Raw genomic sequence first — 16,189 nt, 5'->3', positions numbered from 1 at the left:
CATACTTACAAGCTTTTTGGGATCTAAATGCCATCTATAAAACATTTTATAAAAGTTCTCTCTTAGATTTTGAGCTTGTGTAAATTTTACATTCTTCACCCAAATCTTTTCCCACGTGTCCATTGTAATAACTTCTTGAATATTTTGGGCCCATTTTATCATACAATCCTTAACAAGTTCTGTTTCTGAGTCAATCTCTATCAATGCAAGATATATCCGTTTAATATGTGCTGGACCCTGATTTCTGATTTGTTTTATCAGATTTTCATCAGTCATTGTAAAACCATTTTTCTGATCTTCTTTCCACCTGGCCCGTAGCTGAGTATATTGAAACCAATTCTGAACAATCTTCTCATCTCGCAAGAGACTATATGGTTTCAAACACCAGACATTTCTTTCCAAGCTTAGAATCTCCTTGTATGTAGTCACATCATGTTTGAAACCAGCATGTATATTTTCTATTGCGTGTTTTGGAATTGCCCACAATGGTATCTTACAGTCTAGCTTATGTCTGTACTTCTTCCAAACTCTCAGCAATGCCTGTCTTAAAATATGCACTCTAAACACATTATCTACCTTCTTATCATACAACAAATATGCATGCCAACCAAACAACAAGTCGTGGCCCTCAAGATTTAATAATCTCTCTTGTGTCAAATTAATCCAATCACTTATACCTACTAACACAGCAGCTTCATAATATAATTTAAGATTAGGCATTTTAAGACCACCTCTTTCACGAGTATCCTGCATGATCTTAAGTTTAACTCGTGGCCTTTTCCCTGCCCAAACAAATTTATTGATACCTCTCTGCCATTCCTCCAAGTTAGAATCTTTCTTAAGAATCGGTATCATTTGAAATAAAAATAAGAATTTAGGCAGGACGTTCATTTTTACTGCTGCGATTCGCCCCAGCAAAGACAATTGCAATTTTTCCCAACTCTCCATTTCTTTTTGGATTTTTCCCCATAATTTTTCATAATTATTTTTATATAATTTTGTATTAGAGGGCGACAAAAGCACCCCCAAATATTTGACCCTTTTGACAATCTCAAATCCAGTTAACCCTTCTAAAAGGGCCTTTTGCGATGCTGTCATGTTTTTGGCCAAGATTTTAGTTTTTTGTACATTAACTTTAAATCCAGAAACCTTCCCATATTGCATTATTATCTCCATCAGGTCCACAACAGAGCTCTCCGGCTGGGTCACTGTAACAACCAGATCATCTGCAAACGCTCTCAATCTATAATCCTGATCTCCAATCCGTATACCCTTAATTCTTTCCGAATTTCGTATTTTTACCAATAATATCTCCAATGTTAACACAAATAACAAAGGCGATAGCGGGCACCCTTGCCTTGTGCCCTTCTCAATACTACATACTTCTGACAAACTATTGTTAACTATTATTCGAGCTGTTTGTTTCTGATATAATGCCCTAATTGGTTGCAAAAATTTATCCCCAAAATTCATTTTATCTAAAACTTTCATCAAAAATTGCCAATTCAATTGATCAAAAGCTTTTTCAGCATCTAAAAAAATTAGCGCCGCAGGGATCTGGTTGTTCCTTTCCAAAAATTCCAACACATCAACTATATGCCTCACGTTATTTTTCATTTGCCTACCACTAATAAACCCAGTTTGATCCCCATGAAACACCCGTTGCAGAACCCTCATCAATCTATTAGCCAGCACCTTGGCAAATATCTTGTAGTCTGTATTTAATAATGATATCGGTCTATAGTTTTTTACTTGAGTAGCATCTTGGTCTTCCTTCGGAATCAGAGAGATAAAAGCAGTTCTCCAAGATGGAGGCACCTTTCCCCCTCTCTGGATTGTCTGGAACAATTCCTTTAACGGTTTAACCATCTCTAATTGTAAATTTTTGTAGTAGGCCGCAGTCAAACCATTTGTACCTGGCGCTTTGTCGACCTTCAACTCCTTAATTGCTGTAAATATTTCTTCTTCTGTAATCAATTGATTAATCTCCTCTTTTTGTACTTGCGTAAGAACCGGGATGCTAGCATTCTCCAAATATTCATCAATGTCTTTTTCATTAATCTTCTCCTTAACATATAATTTAGAATAAAAATCCACAAAGGCTTCCTTAATAAAGTCCTGTTGAAACACTACCTTCCCCTTATGTTCAATTTTGTCTATGTTAGAAGCCCTCTGCTTTTTCCTTAGTCTATAAGCTAGCCATCTACCTGGCTTATTAGCATTGCAAAAAGTATTATGCCTGGCAAACCTCAAGTTGGTTGCCACTTGATCAGCCATTAATTTATCAAATTGTCCTCTTAATAGCTTGATAGCCTCCTTAGTCTTCACATCCAATGGGTTCAAAATCAAAGCATTCTCTTTTTCCTTAATTTCATTCTCCAATTCTTTCCTTCTAGCTTCCAAAGTACGTCTATATTTGTTATTCATATATATCAACACTCCTCTCATATAGGCCTTGCTAGCATCCCAAACCATATCCATAGAAGTATCCTTATTCATATTAATTTCAAAAAAGTCCTTCATTCGCTGTTTACACTCTTCCACATTTTTCTGGTTTCTAAACAAATTCTCATTTACGCGCCACGAGCGCCTATCTCTGTTGTCCTTATTAATCTCTAACCATACTGGGCTATGGTCAGAAATAGCTCTTGCACAAATCTTTACCTTCTTAATCCTAGAAAAAAAATCATTAGTCAGCAAAATAAAGTCAATCCTAGAAAAAGATTGATGTCTATCAGAAAAAAAAGTATAATCCTTTTCATGCGGGTGTGTGTCACGCCAAATGTCTCGCAATTCCAGATCATCCTTCATTTCAAAAAAAAGACTTAGGCAGTCTGGCATGACACGGAATACGCTTAAAAAAACCAGCCTTATCCATCTGTACGTCCAAAACGCCATTCCAATCCCCCATAAAAATAAACGATTTGTAATCCAACTGAGTAAGCTTTGTATGAAGTAAGCTAAAAAAGTCAGCCTGTTGTTGTTGTTGATTAGGAGCATACAGTCCAACTAAAAGCGTTTTTTTGCCTTCTAGCAACAAATCTATCATTACGTATCTTCCATGCTTATCTACTTCAATTAAGTCCGCTGTTATAGCACTTTTAACATAAACAACCACTCCATTTTTCTTATTCATTGCAGAGGCAACAAATTGCGTACCCAATCTTGAATTCAGTAAAAACTTTTGGTCCATAGCCCTAATATGCGTTTCTTGCAAGCATATAACATCAGTCTTAAATTGTTTTAAATATTGAAAAACTTTCTTTCTCTTCTGAGGCGAATTTAATCCATTAACATTCCAAGTTAAAAATTTAGTCGCCATACTTATCGCCCCGAAGCTTCTGGAGCACCTCTTCAATGGCCCTGTCTCCTTTGGGCCGTGCTCCTCCCACTGCCTCGCTGTAAGTGCGCTTTGAAAGTTCCATAAACTTCTGCTGGTCTTGTTCTTTTATTTGTTTTGCTCTTTTTAAAGCAGCACGCGTCACCCTTAGCTCTCCAACATCAGCCAACAAAGTTGTAATTTGATCCCCTCCAGCACCATCCTCCTCTGTCTGACCATCTTCAGCCTCATGAGGTTTTTCTTCACCGAATCCCTTTGCCGCTTCCAGAAGTGATAGTGGGGTTGCTTTTAAAACATTATTGTAGAAATCACGCGCCTGTGCCACAGTAACCAGACGGTATCTTTTACCTTCATACATCGCCACCAGCCCAACTGGAATCTCCCATCTGAACCTTATATCACGTTGCTTAAGTTCTTGCACAAGAAATGCAAAGTCCTTTCTTCTCCTTAAAATCTTTGGAGGAATTTCCTTTAAAACCAAAACTTCTTGGTCAGCAACCACTACTTTAGTATCATAGGCAGCTTGTATAACTTCATCTCTGATTTCTCTCTTTGTAAAATAAACCACCACATCTCTAGGTAACTTCCTCTGTCTGGCAATCCATGAGTTAACACGAAAAACTTTATCCATACATCCCTTTATTTCAGATGCTGGCTGACCCAATACTGCTTCCAGGGCTTCAGAAATCAGCTGCTTTAAGTCTTCTTTAATATTTTCTTTTAAGCCTCTGATTCTAACAGCATACTGCATCTGGTGAAACTGAACAAGGCTTAACTCTCTGTCCATTTTGTCTCTTAAGTCTTCATTCTCCAATACCTTTACTTCTAGTACAGCATTTTTTTGAGTCAAATCTTCCACTTTTTCTTCCAAACCTTGCACACATTCAGCCACACTTTCCACTGTAGACAAAATGTCTACCCTCATCGCACTAAATTTCTCTTCCATCCTCTCTTCTATTCTCTCCTCCATTTTTGCCAATTTATCACCCAATGTTTCTAAAATTACCTGGGCATGCTTTTCAAGGGCATCTTGTAAATCCTTCGATGTCAATGCAGCAGGAGGAAGCAAGGCTTGCAACGATGTCTGTTGCACCAGAGAAGTTCCAGCACTCCAAAGAGTTTTTGAGGGAGGTTTAGCCACCATCTTTTACTTTCACTTGTGACGCACTTTCACTTTAAGTTTAAAAAGTCCATTAAGCTCGAGAGTAAAAATAAAGATCCTCTTCACCTTTTCCTCTTGTACCGCTCTGCCTGCTCCTTTTATTCCAGAGTCTTTCCTTCTGGCAGGGGTGGTCACAAACGCCTGGCTCTGCTCCAAGAAATCCGGAGCAGAGACGCTGACCAGCTGGGAGCAACCCAGGCTACGGGGGAGTTCGATCCTTCAGCCGCCCAAGCTTTAAACTCAGGCGGCCCCGGAGAACTCGACCCCTACCTGGGGCCTCACCCCCTCCTCTTCTCCCGAGGAGGGGGCTTCAAATTCACCCGAACAGCTGATCGGCGCTGTTTCGGGTGAAAACTACACAGCTGAGCCACAGGCAGCCCGAAAAGGCTGTCTCCGGCGCTGCGGCGCCACCGGAACAGTAATCCAAAAGGTGTTAGATGGTACTGAAATCTGCCAAAAAACTAACTAGATAGGAGGGGCTTGCTCCCCTATTAAGATTCTGACAGAAGACATTTACCAATTAAGCAATCCATAACTGGTCTGAACCCTAACTGGAAGGACCAAGATAATCTCTTTCTTTCAGGATCCTCTGTAGCTGGTTGCCCAGAACATTTCCTCAAAATGGAAAGTTTGGAAATAGGGCAGATACTAATATGGTTGGATCGAAAGATGCCCTTTTTTTTTCTTGGGAGAGCATGCACCATTATTTCCTCTACAATATGGATATCATGGTTACTGCAGGACCTGAAATCCAGGACTGCTTAATAGTTAAGAGGGGGAAAAAAAGTTACTGATTTTACTTGATCAGATGGTTTCGCCGCGATCTAAAAACATTCTTATTCGAACAAGCCGGCCTGGCCTGATGGGGGATTGGTGGGGTTTTTTTTACTGTTGTTTTATTGGGGTTTTAATATTGTATTGATTGTTTTTAGTGGGCATGTATTTAATCCTTTTTTAATTTTTGTAATTCTGTATTTTTATTCTTGCCCTGTTCACCGCACTGAGTCCTTCGGGAGAAGGGCGGTATAGCAATATTATTAAATAAAATAAATAATAAATAAAAGTGGCAGTCAGACATTTATACCTTCAAAATTGCAAGATTCGTTTAGTCTACCTTTACAATAAAATATAATTAGTTGTGTTTCCTGTCTGGTTTACCTGGGAGGGCTGACAACATTTACTCTTGAAAACTTCTTTGATATCTTTATGTCAAGCATATTTGCCCAGCCCACTCACTTTGGCATCCTAACCGGCATCTGCCACTGAAAGAGATCTTAGAATAGAGTTGATTGAAAACTGAATGTGAGGCAACAATGTGATGTGGTTGCTAAGAAGGCAAATAGAATTTTAGGTGGCATCAAAAGAAGTAAAATTTACACATCATAGGATGTAATTATTCTGCTCTATTCTGCTTAGGTCAAATTCCAGTTCTGGGCATTACACTTTCAAAAAGATTTATAAAAATTGGAACAGGTTCAGAGAAGAACAATAAAGATTATTACAGAACAAGAAACTAAGTCCTATGAAGAGAAATTTGTTTGGCCTTCAGGCAGATTAGAAAATGGGAATATAAACCCCTCAAATTCCTAAAAGGTATCAGGTAGATGGGCCAAAACCTGTTCTCTCTCATTCCAGAGTATAAGACACTGAATAATGGATTTAAGTTACATAAATGCAGTCTGATTCAATATTAGGAGAGGTGGAGGAAAGTTCGTAAGAAGTAACAGCATTCTTGTAGTGGAATCAAATCCTCAAAGAAATAAATGGCTCCCTATCTGGGTGGGCAGAGGCAGAGGAACTAGAGATCAAATTGCTAACATACGCTGGATCATGGAGAAAGCTAGAGAGTTCCAGAAAAACATCTACTTCTGCTTCATTGACTATGCTAAAGCCTTTGATTGCGTGGATCATAACAAACTCTGGCAAGTCCTTAAAGAGATGGGCATACCAGACCATCTTATTTGTCTCTTGAGAAACCTATATGCAGGCCAAGAAGCAACAGTGAGAACTGGACACGGAACCACTGATTGGTTCAAAATTGGGAAAGGAGTCCGGCAAGGCTGTATACTGTCACCTTGCCTATTTAACTTATATGCAGAGCACATCATGAGAAAGGCAGGGCTAGATGAATCAAAAGTTGGAATTAAGATTGCCGGAAGAAACATCAACAACAACCTAAGATATGCAGATGATACCACTCTAATGGCAGAAAGTGAAGAAGAACTAAAGAGCCTCTTGTTGCGAGTAAAGAAGGAGAGTGCAAAACCTGGGTTGAAACTAAACATTAAGAAAGCCAAGATCATGGCATCTGGCCCTTTCAATTCCTGGCAAATAGATGGGGAGGAAATGGAGGTAGTGACAGATTTTATTTTCCTGGGCTCCAAGATCACTGCAGATGGGGACTGTAGCCAAGAAATTAAAAGATGCTTGCTCCTGGGGAGGAAAGCCATGGCAAATCTAGACAGCACAATAAAAAAGCAGAGACATCACCCTGTCAACAAAAGTGCGTATAGTCAAGGCTATGGTCTTCCCAGTTGCAATGTATGGCAGTGAAAGCTGGACCATAAGAAAGGCTGAGCGCCAAAGAATTGAAGCCTTTGAACTCTGGTGCTGGAGAAGACTCCTGCGAGTCCCTTGGACTGCAAGGCGATCAAACCGGTCAGTCCTAGAGGAGATCAACCCTGACTGCTCTTTAGAAGGCCAGATCCTGAAGCTAAAACTCAAATACTTTGGCCATCTAATGAGAAGGAAGGACTCACTGGAGAAGAGCCTAATGCTGGGAAAGATTGAGGGCAATAGAAGAAGGGGACAACAGAGAATGAGGTGGCTGGATGGAGTCACTGAAGCAGTAGGTGTGAGCTTAAATGGACTCCAGAAGATGGTAGAGGACAGGAAGGCCTGGAGGAACATTGTCCAAAGGGTCGCGATGGGTCGGACACAACTTCGCAACTAACAACAACAACAACATCTGGGTGGGCTTGTATGGAGACTAGGGAGCCAATTTTGATTCCTGCCCTAAGCACGGTATTGGATTCAATGTCTAAAAGTCAGTGTGCATGCGTGTTTCTGTGTGTCTGTGTGTCTCTCTTTTTGTATATGACTGTGTTGACAAGTAGTAAGACAAGATTATACACCAAATCTCAGGAAAAATTGATGTACAGGAAATATTAGTGTAGACAAGACAATACAGTAGGACAAAATTGCTCTAAGGTAGTACATTTGAACATACCAGCCATATTTCTTCCCAATTTTCTCTGCTGGAGATGCTACAGCAGCAACATTGTTTCAGTCACACCCCGGTATTGACTCAGCGTGTGTTTCATTCTAAAATCCACAAAACAAAAAAGGGATTCTATGGAATGTTCTCCGTGCATATGTTCATTTCACATGGATCCAATGGATGGAATTTGATCTTGTGGAAGGAAAGGTCTACTTGGGAAAAAGCAATTGCCATTTTCTCTTTTTCCTGAAATTTTCCCATTGTTGTCACATTAAAAAGCCACCCAATTTTCTGAAAGAGATCCTTTGAATACTCGGGATGGTGCAAGAGGAGTGGGAATGACCTCTCTCCATTGCATCGACAGGATCCCCTGCGTTAAATTTGAATGTTACATTTTCCATCACAGTTCTTATATCTATCAGATTATAGGTAGTCCTTGTATACTGAATGTCTTGGACAATGACCATGCACAGTGATGATGGTAATAGAAAAGTAACTTTATGACCAACCTTGCATTTACAACTTTCACAGGTCTGTAAAACAAAGGAAAGCTGAAGTACGATCAGAAGCATAGTCATAGTTTTGCTTAGTGACTGCTTCACTTAATGTCCAAACTGCTGGTCCCAATTAAAATTGCTAGATGAGGAATATCTGTATAAAAACTTAAGTTCAATATGTTCTGTTTCTTTGCTTCTTTTATTTGAAGGTCTAATGCTTTCCCATTATATTTGTTTTTTATTTTTGTCATATACAGCCTTAACTAGCTTCTAAATTCTGATCCAAAGGATGTGTATTTCAGTGTTAACACTAGTTACAACTATAGAAGTATTTCATTGTGACTGGCACAAGCTGAAGACCAAGCAAGCAAATAGAGTATTTAATATGATTTTGATATACAGTTTTTAGAGTAAAAGATACTAGTGATATATTGTTGATTATTATTCATCCAATTTCACTTTTTCTTAGGAAAAGTTTCATGTAAGATCTTTATACTGTCATGAATAAACTAAGTATGCTACATACAAAAGGCAGCCAGATAGTTAATCAGCAAGTAGTCTGCTAGGTGCAATTTTACTTTTCTATTCTATATATATAGTTAGCTGGTATTCAGATTTTTTTTTAAAAAATGAAAACAATAATAGGAAAAAACCAAATCATTTACAGAGTCTAATTGCAGAAGAATATATGAACACACGAACACACACATACATACACACAGAGAGACATAGACCCATAAGAATTGCTAAAAGAAGAAATGCTCTAAATAGTTTGAATAGCCTTATTTTTGTGTCAAGGAGTAATTATTTCAAGATCACATACCAGAAAAATAAATAAGCAAGAAGTGGCAGGTGAAATGAAAGAAACTTCTCTTAGATATGCAACCTTCAGCTATGAAAAGAATCAGAGTCTAATTAACAAGCGAGAACAAGTTATCGTGTGATGTTAAAATTGACTCACTTATTGTTCTTGTCTCTCATTTCTCTTTAGAAGTAAATTTATGTTAAATCAATATGGTTTTTAAATTCCTCTCATGAAAGAATGTTGGTTCCAATTGTGGTCAATAGGAGCAGAGTGTGAGAGAAATAAAACCACATACAGGTTGACTCTGATGACACCTCACAGTGTTTGTTATGGTATAGGCCAGGGCTAGGCAACCTCTATGACTCATGGACTTCAACTCCCAGAATTCCTGAGTCAGCATAGCTGACTCAAAAATTCTGGGAGTTGAAGTCCATGAGTCATAAAAGAGCCGAGGTTGCCTACTCCTGGTATAGGCCAATGATCCAGCAGGCTGATATCCCCGTTCATGATACATGTGGAGATAATGTTTATAGAAGTGATAGGAATGTTGAGTGTATCACACCAAAAAACAGTGGAAGATAATCTTCCAAATGTTGTCTAGGACCAAAGAATGATGGAAGGATATTTTCTCTCAAACATCCACAGTCACATTATACCTAGAAACTTGATGTCATCCAATTTGGAACACCCAACGTTTGAACAAATGTGCCCATTAAATTAAAATAGTGTTAATCCTTTCCCTCTTCCTATACTTTCTTTCTATGGAAAGGATCCATTGAAACTCAGAACAGAAGACAATAAACATATCTAAGGTATATTGGGGCACTTTTCACTCATTTATGTTATTGTTTGTTTAAAACCTGGAGCTGTTACTCAAGGCTTTATTTATCCCTCCCCTCCCCCATTGTGTTCCCTCCGTAATATAGAATTGATATATAGTATACTGCAAACCACTAAAGCAGAAGAAAAGAAAACTGCGAACAAGTATAGTGGCTTAAAAAACAATCTGAAAGCTTTTGTGTCATGATGTATGTTTTCTTCTTCAGCCCTTTTCAGTTCCCAGAACAAGTTAACGTAGGCATAATAAAAATTTACTTGTCAACATGCTACATGGTCTGGTGAAATGTGTCCCAAGTTATTTACAACTGTGCCTTCTAACTGTGGTTGGTCTAATTTCATGCCTAAAACAAGATTTGAGCCCTGATGTAAGAAACATTTATATTTAACATTTTTCTTTTACTATATGCTTCTATCATTCAGGAATCCAAAGCTACTCCTTTTCCTTTCTTTGCTTCCTCTCTCCCTCCCTTTTTTCACCATGACAGACACACAGCATCAATTATACTCCCTTCAGCTCTTCATAAATTCTAAGCACTGACTGTAAGGATGGAAAGTTCAGCCACAGACAGTCCAAAACGCATTGTATTTACAGAATAACATTTATTTTTCTACTATTCTTTATATCCTTTTCTTCAGCAGAGTGCATGGCAGCACACCTTTATAATAAAACTGTTAACGCACAAATTAAAAAAAGAACACAAAACATTAAAATAAACCATGGAAAAGCAACACTAAAGCAATCAACATGATTAAAACTAACAGTAAAGTCCCACTGAGCCTTTGTGGAAAAGCATTCTATAAGCCCTTTGCTCCCCTCTCTCCTTACCAAATATATCTTTGACCATAAGCAGATTATTCCAAGCAAACATCCCTTAGTCAGGGAATTAAAGACCAAAGCTTCTGTTATGAATTCAACCTGAACACAAACAAGATACTGTTGGCAAAACAGTAGCTTTGGTATGATATGTCATGGTGACCTAACTCTTAGAAGACAATGTTATCTTTGTCAGGGCTTTCTCCAGCTTTGTTGGAAACTAGAAAAGGTAATCCCACAGTTATTAACTCCTGGCTTGTAGGAAAGATCTTGTGTTTTCACACCATGGGTGGGTTGACTTAAACTTAGTTCATACCATGTTTATTTAACAGAGCTATGAAAAATCTCAGCTCCAGTCAGTGGTTGATATGATTGGCAGGAAAGAGACTTACAGTAAGTATTTTGTTTTGTTTTCATAAATTGAGCCATATGCAAGACTATTATGGAGATGGTTGCAAAGCTGCCACACAGTAGAATGTAATCCTAAATAATTTCAAGGAGTTGCTGTCAATGGGAGCATCTTCTCCTCAAAATCCTCCCCCTTATTTGGAGCGCTTGGATTTAACACCAATTCAGTCACATAATGTCTGTTTATCTGTTGTTGTTGTTAGCTGCGAAGTCGTGTCCGACCCATCGCGACCCTATGGACAACATTCCTCCAGGCCTTCCTGTCTTCTACCATCTTCTGGAGTCCATTTAAGCTCACGCCTACTGCTTCAGTGACTCCATCCAGCCACCTCATTCTCTGTCGTCCCCTTCTTCTATTGCCCTCGATCTTTCCCAGCATTAGGCTCTTCTCCAGTAAGTCCTTCCTTCTCATTAGGTGGCCAAAGTATTTGAGTTTTAGCTTCAGGATCTGGCCTTCTAAAGAGCAGTCAGGATTGATCTCCTCTAGGACTGACCGGTTTGATCGCCTTGCAGTCCAAGGGACTCGCAGGAGTCTTCTCCAGCACCATAGTTCAAAGGCTTCAATTCTTTGGCGCTCAGCCTTTCTTATGGTCCAACTTTCACTGCCATACATTGCAACTGGGAAGACCATAGCCTTGACTATACGCACTTTTGTTGACAGGGTGATGTCTCTGCTTTTTAGTGTGCTGTCTAGATTTGCCATGGCTTTCCTCCCCAGGAGCAAGCGTCTTTTAATTTCTTGGCTACAGTCCCCATCTGCAGTGATCTTGGAGCCCAGGAAAACAAAATTTGTCACTACCTCCATTTCTTCCCCATCTATTTGCCAGGAATTGAGAGGGCCAGATGCCATGATCTTGGTTTTCTTAATGTTAAGTTTCAACCCAAGTTTTGCACTCTCCTTCTTCACCCGCAACAAGAGGCTCTTTAGTTCTTCTTCACTTTCTGCCATTAGAGTGGTATCATCTGCGTATCTTAGGTTGTTGATATTTCTTCCGGCAATCTTAATTCCAACTTTTGATTCATCTAGCCCTGCCTTTCTCATGATGTGCTCTGCATATAAGTTAAATAGGCAGGGCGACAGTATACAGCCTTGCCGGACTCCTTTCCCAATTTTGAACCAATCAGTGCTTCCGTGTCCAGTTCTCACTGTTGCTTCTTGACCCGCATATAGGTTTCTCAAGAGACAAATAAGATGGTCTGGTACTCCCATCTCTTTAAGAACTTGCCACAGTTTGTTATGATCCACACAATCAAAGGCTTTAGCATAGTCAATGAAGCAGAAGTAGATGTTTTTCTGGAACTCCCTAGCTTTCTCCATGATCCAGCGTATGTTGGCAATTTGATCTCTAGTTCCTCTGCCTCTTCGAAATCCTGCCTGTACTTCTGGTAGTTCTCGATCCACATACTGCTGAAGTCTAGCTTGTAGGATTTTAAGCATGACTTTACTAGCATGAGAAATGAGTGCAATGGTGCGATAGTTTGAACATTCTTTGGCACTGCCTTTCTTTGGAATTGGAATGTAAACTGATCTTTTCCAATCCTGTGGCCACTGTTGAGTTTTCCAAATTAGCTGGCAAATTGAGTGTAGCACTTTTACTGCACTGTCTTTTAAGATTTTGAATAGCTCAGCTGGAATACTGTCACCTCCACTAGCTTTGTTGTTGCTCAGCTTTTCTAAGGCCCACCTCACCTCACATTCTAGGATGTCTGGCCCAAGGTCAGTGACCACCTCATTGTGATTATCTGGGACGTTAAGCTCATTCTTGTATAGTTCTTCTGTGTAATTTTGCCACCTCTTCTTAATCTCTTCTGCCTCTGTTAGGTCCCTGCCATTTTGGTCCTTTATCATGCCCATTTTTGCATGAAACGTTCCCTTCATCTCTCCAATTTTCTTGAAAAGATCTCTGGTCCTCCCTATTCTATTGTTTTCTTCTATTTCTTTGCACTGTTCATTTAAGAAGGCATTCTTATCTCTTCTAGCTATTCTCTGGAATTCTGCATTCAATTGGGCATATCTATGTTTTTCTCCCTTGCCTTTCGCTTCCCTCCTTTCCTCAGCTATTTGCAGAGCTTCCTCAGACAGCCATTTTGCTTTCTTGCATTTCTTTTTCTTTGGGATGGTTTTGGTTGCTACCTGTTGTACAATGTCGCGAACCTCTGTCCATAGTTCTTCAGGCACTCTGTCTATCAGATCTAATTCCTTAAATCTATTTGTCACCTCTACTGTATATTCAACAGGGATCTGATTTAATTCATACCTGAGTGGCCTAGTGCTTTTCCCTACTTTCTTCAGTTTAAGCCTAAACTTTGCAAGGAGAAGCTCATGGTCTGAGCCACAGTCAGCTCCTGGTCTTTTTTTTACCGACTGTATAGAGCTTCTCCATCTTTGGCTGCATCTGTTTATCTAAAACTTGGCTATTTTAGCAACTTGGAACTGGATTGCCAATAAAAACATGTACTTAGCCATAAAACATGTCAGAATACCTGGATACATTGTTTAAAAATATATAATTTTTGTATATTGTCCTTTATCTCTTTTGATAAAAAAAATGAAATTAATTTTCTTTCTCCCTGAAATATTTGTGCAAATTAATATTTTCTAGTCAGCACTGAACAATTTGTTCAAATAAATGTGATGGGATTGTTCTTACTGACATACAAGTGGAAGAATTTCCAGGAAATCCCAAATGATCACTTTTAACAATAGGATTAATTAATGCTACAATGACTTTTTACAAAATTCCATTTTTGCCCCAAACTTTTCATTTGGAAGACTATCGAGGAGTTTATAAACCTGGCTGCTTATAGGGTATCAAAGAGTTTATAAATCCACCCAAGTTTCTGTTGCTTTTTAAATGTTAAGTCATCATGTATTCAATACATGTTAATGAGCTAATCTTTTTATTTCAAAGGCATTCCAATTTGACATGTTTTTCTCCATAATTGTGTTCCATTTTGTTTCTCCAGAAATCTTCAGTTTGAAAGGGGGGAAAAAAATCCCCAAAGAATGCTAATTCAAACATTTAATTTAATGAGAATAGAATTTGTACTTTTGTATTTAAATTATTATTTTTCTTTCCAAACATACAAATATTGATATGCTTAGACTTCTTACAATAGACCAATAAAATTATTGCAGTATTCAGAGAAATGAGAAATCTGGCACAGAGATAAATCCTGATTGGCACATTACTCCAAGATCAGACTATTTGTAATTTGCATAATATTCTTCAACACACACAGGTAGAGATAACATTATTCAGACTTTAAGCCTGTAGTCTTGAGATTAGAAAGCAACTACAGTTCTACTTCGCCATTAAATAGTACTTCTTGGTAAACTTTCATCAAACATAAAGAATCTGTTCAGGAGGGGGAAAAGTTGCTTTGAATGTTTGTATTGTGATTGGGGGCAGTGGCAACCACATGGTAGATCAAAGCAGGAAAGATGAATTCAAAGTGCAATTAAAACTCCTGAACCTTTATACATGTGTGAAATGTCAAACCAAACCCTAGTGGGGCTTGGACACTCCCACCACGATTGCCTTCTTACCTTTTTCAATCTCCCCAGCTCCCTTTCCCCAAAGAAATGTCTTGTAGAGAGGCTTATGATTAAAACTAGGTGTGCTGCACGTTACTGCATTATATTTCTTTTAAAAACTTTTGGTTTTGCTTTATTTTATACTTCTACTACCTAGTGCGCTCTAGGGCAACTTTCCATTGGGCTGAAGAATATTGCAGAGGGGAAAAAAAGGAAGATGCCTCTAAAAGACAGCAAGTTTAAGATATTAAAATTTTGAACTCAAAATATTATCCCTGGAATATTTTCATTTTCCCCCCTGTCTTCATAAGCTCACTGGAAAACTATTTGGGCAGGTAACATGGTTCAGCTCTAATAAAAATTATAATTAATGAAGTGTGTTTATAGTACAAATACTTTCTGCATTGAGCTACAAGCAGTTGGATAAAATTGTTCAAAAGAGGCTCAGTGAAGGAAAATTCGGAGAGTCCTATCATTTTCTTACTATATTTCATCAATTGTAGGTATTCAAAATGGTCTGATCCTAAAATCTAGCATTAAACTAATTATGGGGAAGAAATTATACAAGATCATTTCCCTGCTTCTGGCTTCTCAGAGCAATGCATGATTTGCATGGTTCAAAAACTATTGAATACCTGACAACTGTCTCATGGCTGCTGGGACAATAATGGTATCAAAGGCAGAGGGAATCATGCACAGGTAGTCCTCAATTTGCAACCTGTTGATTAACAACCATTTGAGGTTATGACAGCCTCCCAGAGCTACTTACAATGCATTTTTGGAGTTAAGATGGCTGCACACACCCTCGGGGTCACGTGATTGCATTCTGAATGTTTGGCAGCTGGCTCAGTTTTACAGCTGTTTGCAGCATCCCACAGTCATGTGACTGTGATTTGTAGTTTTATTTTCCTCGCCTTCAGCATTTACTTCTAGTTTCCATAAAAAACAACAACAACAACCACCCATTGAGAAAATGGAGTCGCTTAATGACCATGGTGTTTGCTTAATGATTGCTGTAAAAAAAAAAGCGGTTGTAATTTTAAATCTGGTCACTCCACTTAGGACCACAAAAATTACAACTGTAATTGTGGACTCAATTACCATTGTAAACCCAGGAGTGGGTGCATAGCCTTGCTCAGGGAATTCTGTTTTTTCTGGGAGGTTAGCAGTCCAAGAGGACTAAGCAGCATAAAAAACCAGCTGGTTATGTGAGCTTGGCAGCCACTAAGAATAAAAAACAAGTCAGAGACTCAGCAGTGGAGAGGTGGTAGAACAAGTCGGAGTTGTGTGACAGAAAGTACACTGCACTTTGGAATTTTGTGATTGTTGTTTGACCTGGTCCAATCAAGAGCTATTTAAGAAAAAAAGGTAATATTTTTATTTTCAAGGTTTGCTTCAGTTCTCAAAAGCCCTTTTGACCTAAAACAGTTAATTATCTCAAAATTATTATATTTCACTATGCTGAAGTAGCAATCTGACAAAAAGATTGTGAAATCCTTACATTCCATAGAAAGCAGATGTATAAATCTGGAAAAAATAACATAAGGATGTGTATGTTGATCTCT

At 38.6% G+C, this 16,189-nt stretch overlaps 1 protein-coding gene across 1 annotated transcript in view; it reads right to left on the bottom strand.

Annotated features, from left to right (window-relative positions):
* SPON1 (spondin 1) overlaps positions 1-16,189 on the bottom strand; it is a 365,804-nt gene that overhangs the window by 188,664 nt on the left and 160,951 nt on the right. The gene's annotated exons all lie outside the window — the stretch shown is intronic.

This window comes from Vipera berus, assembly GCF_964194415.1.
Source record: "Vipera berus genome assembly, chromosome: 1".
In the NCBI taxonomy this organism is placed as follows: domain Eukaryota; kingdom Metazoa; phylum Chordata; class Lepidosauria; order Squamata; family Viperidae; genus Vipera; species Vipera berus.
Note: the sequence above shows the minus strand (reverse complement) of the source record. Positions and strands in the feature narration are given on the sequence as shown.